The following is a 5949-nucleotide window of genomic DNA, read 5'->3' on the forward strand; positions in this document are numbered from 1 at the left end:
AAAATCTTTTACTCTACTCCTTACCCCCCCCCCTCCACCCACCCAGCCAAAAATAATTAAAACTTTGTACTTTTTAAGAAAAATATTTTTATCACCAACACCCTAACCCGGCCCCCAAACCCCAGTAGTCCACTGCCCTAACCCCCCTCCCCACCCCACCCCCATCCCCCGCTCCTAAAAAAAATTAAAAAAATAAAATAAATATTTCTTACTACCTCCTACCATGACCCCGCAAGCCCGCTCCCCCCAACCACACGGCCTCACGCTTATCCCAAAAAAATGTAAAAAACAATTAGTTTGTTTTTTTTAAAAGAAAACATTTTAAAAAAAAAAAGTTTTTTTATCACCCTTAGCCGACCATCCACCCCCCCTCCCCTCTAATCCCTCCCCAAAATTTTTTATTTATATTTCAAAAAAAGAATTAGATTTTTCCCTTATCCCACCCACCTCCATCCCTACCCTGACTACCTACACCCCAAAAATATATTAATGTCATTTTTCTTTTTTTTATGAATGAACTTTTTTTCACCCATTTTATCCATTTAATTTCCATTTTTAAATGGGTAATATGAATTTTATTCATTTTTTCACCCATCTTAAATGAGTTACCAACTCATTTAGAATGAGTAAATTTGAATATGTAGTTGTATAAATTACTCATTCTGCCACTCTAATGATGATGAACTTTAGTATATCTCATAAATATAAAATATTATTCGATTGACCTTTAATTTTCTTTAGAATCATTACTTTGCTATTAAATATTGAAGATAATTTGTTAATGTACCACTCAAATTTTAAGCATTAATGATTTTATCGACCTTTGCTTTTCCTTAAGAGAGTGACTTCTAAATTATTTAATATTAAAACATATTGTTAAGTTTAAAATGTAAAAAAAAAAGGAGAAAAATAAATAAATGATCCTCTAGGTCATAGAGAGGTGTCACTTTGTCTATATCTAACTTTATATTATATATAGATATAGATAGAGATATTTCATTATATAAATATACAATTTATCAATATATATGTATAAATATGCACAACTAACTACTAAAATTAAAAACTATGAATATCTAAATGCATATTATATATAATAAAGAATATATATAATAGTGGGATGTTAAAGAATATCTAAATGCACATTATATCTAATAATATATTATTGTGGAAGGTTAAAAATTAAGTAATTGAGTATAAAGACTTTTTGAGATATTAAAAATAAAATAAATAATTAAATGAAGGAAAAATGGGCTAAAAGAGATTAGAAAAATTGGAGGTCAAAGAGAAATGACACATCACTTTTTTGTGGCCCTTTTTACCCTAAAGATAAAAATTTGCTCAAGTAGACCACATGACACAACTACCATATTTGAGAGATTTTTGAGAATGAACTACTCTAGACTTTTCCATGGACTTGTTTGACTAAAGATTAGTCTTTATTTAACAAACCTATGTAACACAAGTACTTATTTGTAGAGTTTAGGGGGGAAACTATTCTAATCTTTTTAAATATAGTGATTTGTCTAAAAAAACAAATCCTTGCTTAACCTTTGGCCTAAAATCAAATCTTTTAGGTGGTCACTATTGGCCTAAAATCAAATCTTTTAGGTGGTCACTATTGGCCTAAAATCAAATCTTTTCTTCATAAATTCACAAAGTTATTGTCATGTTTGTCCTAAACATCAACCTTTGCTCCAATATTGTTGTGATTTTAATATTTTCATGTATGATTTTAATATTTTCATGTATGATTTTAATATTTTCACTACGTTTTCTTACTTGTCCAATTATCCTTTAAAAGATCATTCTTTTATTCAATTGTTATCTTAATATCTCCCACAAAAGCAAAAGAATTCAAAAAAGACAAATTAAGTCTTTCTCCAGAGTAAAAGAACAAACCCTAGCTTTTACTAGTTCCCAAGAGGGAACAACAACATAAAATGAATTAACAAAAGTAATCACTTCAAAAGGAAAATATTTTCTAGAGAAAATATTTTCTTTGAAAAATAATTGGCTCTTTTATTTATTTGATATTTAATATGTAAATCAGAAAATATTATCCCAAAGCATTTATATGTTATCTAATAAAACACTATGAAGGCAAATTCCATCAATAACTATGCTCTCTATATATAACTAGGGTAGGGAAGCCCGTGGCAAGCACGGGCCCAATAGTCAAAATATTATGCGCGTAAAAGTGTCGTAATATTAATGAATCAAGGGTCAGGGCGTTTGTAGAAGATAGATAATATCATATATTATAATATGTACTATTAGAAATATTCAGAATATGTACAATAGACATCAGTATGATGTCGAGTTGAACGATTCGCACATACTAACTAATGGAATATAACAAAAATAATATACATGTTGCAGTATCATATTTAGAGGGCACTGCAGTTTGCTTGTCCATAGCTAACCTTCCTCATGAAATAAACCAGAGCATAGGGAGAGTCGTTCATTATATTGTCCCTATCAAAAGCAAAAGTGACAAAACGGTTTGAGGGAGTTCCTGCAATTACACAGTTTAAAGTATGTTAGAAAGTGCAAATATGGCAACAGATAGGAAAGTTATTTTAATATAGGGATAAAGTAGAAAGAAATGCATGGAATCATCATAAAAGTGATAGATTTGCTGGTAGACAGAAACCTCATTCCTATTGTTCCTACTGATAAGTTTGTATTAATGTGTAGGACATCTTAACAAAGTAGAATAAGAAAAATGTAGAAGAATGTATGCAGTGCAAGTTATCCAGAAAAACATGTAAATAGGCTTATATTGGAGTGTGAATTGATAAACACTAACGAAAGAGCAAAAGGAGGCTACAGTTTTATGCTATCACAAACACAGAGGAGACATAAGGATTTCTTTGACTGTGATTATGTTTTTTAGTGTTGAAAGGCAGTTTGCTTGGATGTCAATTGAGTTGTTGGAAGGAGTAGAAATAGCAAGGAGTAATAAATTCCTGTGAGTGTGCACAAGAGCTGCTGCTAACTGTGAAGTAATGCAGTGTGTGAATTGTTGTAACTAAAATATGCTAATTCAACAGTCAACATAAGATGAGGAATTAAAAAGAAAATGTTAACCAATTGATTTGAGCATGGATATGAACATGGATAGAGAGTTTTTAGCCCTGAATTAATGTGGGGCTTTGCAATGTTATGTCAGACATAAACATAAAAAAATTGTGAAATTTTAAAGGAGATAAGAGCAAGTGCGAAAGCAGCACTATAACATAAGTATGACGCTTACAATGTTTTACAGGAACTATATGGATACGTGTATAAAAGAAAGTAAACTACAGGTAAAAGTAGAGGCTTTTAGCAGGAATTTTTGAATTAATTGTAAATATGTGGAATTGGTAATCATTCTGAGCTATAGTTTGGTGTGAAAGGGAGATGTAGACTGACCTTTTAGACCTTTTTGGTTGGTGTGGGTGGTTCAATTTTTGGCGGTGCATTTGAAGAACCAGTTGCAGTAGTTGTTGCCATCACTTCTACCTCACTTATTTCCAAAGGTTTTATCTTTTTAGAAGTCCTATCAGTGGTGGTCTGTGGAGCATGTTGTTTTTCCGTTTAGGAAAGAATGGACAAAGTTGCATGTGTGGTATTTGAGCTGGCCCAAGATGACTTCCTTAGCTGAATTGCGAATACTTTGTTTGACAACATCTCATGGACATGAGTAAGAGACAATGATTGTCGCTGTAAATATAACAAGTTAGAATAAATAGTTTAGAACAAAGCATATATGGCAAACTGTTTGTGCTGAAGATATATGGTATTATGACAATAAGTGTGTTCAAGTAGCCAGTGGGAATGAGAGATAACCTTAGTGCAAGTTATGTCAAATATGTCTTCTGCTGTCATGGACAGTATTTTTTCTCCTAATTCAGCAGAGATAGATGTTGTGGTTGTAGCAGTATTGTCAATAAGATCAATTTGGAAGCTACAGCTGAAATGAAGGCAAGTTTCAAATATGTGTATAGTATATGCTATATTTTGTAGAAAGTGTAATTTAGAATTCAAAAGTATAGTACCGAGGCACTAAGGCTGTTTTCCGATTGCATTTTGAACAGTCAAAATCCTTTCTATCCTTTGTCCGCTTCTTCTGTTTGCATCCTGAGCATTCAAGCACGCAAAAGTCTTGGAATTCATCTAATACGGCCATCTCTGCTTCAACGTAGAATACTCCCATCTGTTGGAAGTTTTGATTATTTTGGCAAAGCTACAGAATGAGAAACTGAATAAGGATACTCTCAAATGAGCAAGTTGAAGTATGACTTACAGAAGGTGCTGATGAGATTTATGCAATAGAGAGAAGTTGTTGGCCAGTAGTAGTGACTATCATGGGAGCGGTAGATGAGCTTGTTGAGGTTTTCTCTGATGGACAACTTAACAACATTGTTTTGTTTTCTTTTGCCCTATTGTTAGAATAGATAATATGTTTAGTAGGTTCTTTAGATGCAATTTAAAGCTATAGAATAAATATGAAATGTCAGTACTAGTTCATGAGTGCCACTGCCTGTGGGTAATTCGGATTCACACGTAGTGTGGAATTGTACCTAGTCTGCAGTGACAACCCTGTATAACATATAGGTTGTACATTGTTTTGTTATTGTATAACATTATGTTGGTAAGAAGTTAACCGTATACGTACCTTGATAAGTAGAGATTCTTATACTTCTTCCGAGGATTACAAGCAGATCTGCCTCTGTTGCCATTTTAGAGGCAATTTCATGTCCTTCTATTTCTCCGAAATCCTCCCATAGAGTGAAGAGAAACTGCGTTTTCCTGACAGTGTGAGAACATAAGGACAGAAGAGTAAGTACTATAATAATGGTTAGACGATAATTGATGATGTGAACATAGAAAGGGAAAAAGTGGTTACTGATTCGAAATATTTGCAGAAAAGGGGTAAAGAGAATGTGAAATGTTATACTTACTGATTGTCACAAAGGGTAATTTCTCGACACCTATGATGACTGCGACCGGCATTTCTTTGAGGACCACAACGAAGAACAATTGCTAGTATATCTGCGTATGTAATATATAATGAATTGTTGCAAGTCTTCTGCAGCAGTGCAGATGTATATTTCAGTCTGATAATAGCTATTACGATGGATATACCTATTTCAGCAGCAGAATCAACCATCAGATGAGGAATGCGGTCAAAGCTTGTGATATTCAGCTTGGTTGGCGGTGGAAGTGGTTTTTCAACTTCATGAGATGGTTTGATTTGTTCAATTACTGTTTCTTTGTCAAGAATCCAGTAAAATTTATGTATTGGCTTGCCGTATGAAGCTGGGGAGACTTTCACTCTTGCAGTAAAGATCAGGTAGGTATGGAAGAGTTTAAGCGTAGCTGCATACTGCTCAATTTCGTCAGCGTACATAACAGCCTTAATTTGGCATTCCTGAAAGTAAGAGTTATAGAAAGTTCAGATTAACTAAGTTGAGAGGAAAAGAGCAATAGTGATAACATAAAATATAATAATGACCTCTTCATCTTCCAAAATCAAATTTTGGAATGTACATTTCTTGTCAAGGCTTTCTCGTGGGCGTCCTATTTCGACAATTTGAACTTTGCAAATCCAATCGCGTGTTGCTGGTTCTATTTGGTCGATGTTCACTCTTAGTACCATGTCTATAGGAAATATAGTTAACCAAATAGTAGTAGCTGCAGGATAAGATGAATATTAAGTCAAAGTACTTGTTTCAGCTGTTTAGACAAAAGGGGAAAACGAATCAAATGAAAGCAGCAGTGTGGAGTAAAAAGCACCTTCCAGCTGCGTAAATGAGCTTTTGTTGTAGAAACAAAGAATTAAGAAACTCTTGTAAAAGCAAGTTAGGACAAAGACTGAACGTAGAGTACAAACTCATAAAAGACGACCTAGCATGTATCATACTATTGACTTTTGCTGCCATCTTCATTGGGTAACCATTT

General features: G+C 33.4%; 1 pseudogene; it reads right to left on the bottom strand.

The window, feature by feature from the left end:
- Positions 1-3420: 3420 nt before the first annotated feature.
- LOC125821769 (replication protein A 70 kDa DNA-binding subunit B-like) lies at positions 3421-5679 on the bottom strand (annotated as a pseudogene).
- Between the last annotated feature and the right edge of the window lie 270 nt (positions 5680-5949).

This window comes from Solanum verrucosum, unplaced genomic scaffold, assembly GCF_900185275.1.
Source record: "Solanum verrucosum unplaced genomic scaffold, falcon-dt-bn FXZP01000210.1, whole genome shotgun sequence".
Lineage (NCBI taxonomy): Eukaryota > Viridiplantae > Streptophyta > Magnoliopsida > Solanales > Solanaceae > Solanum > Solanum verrucosum.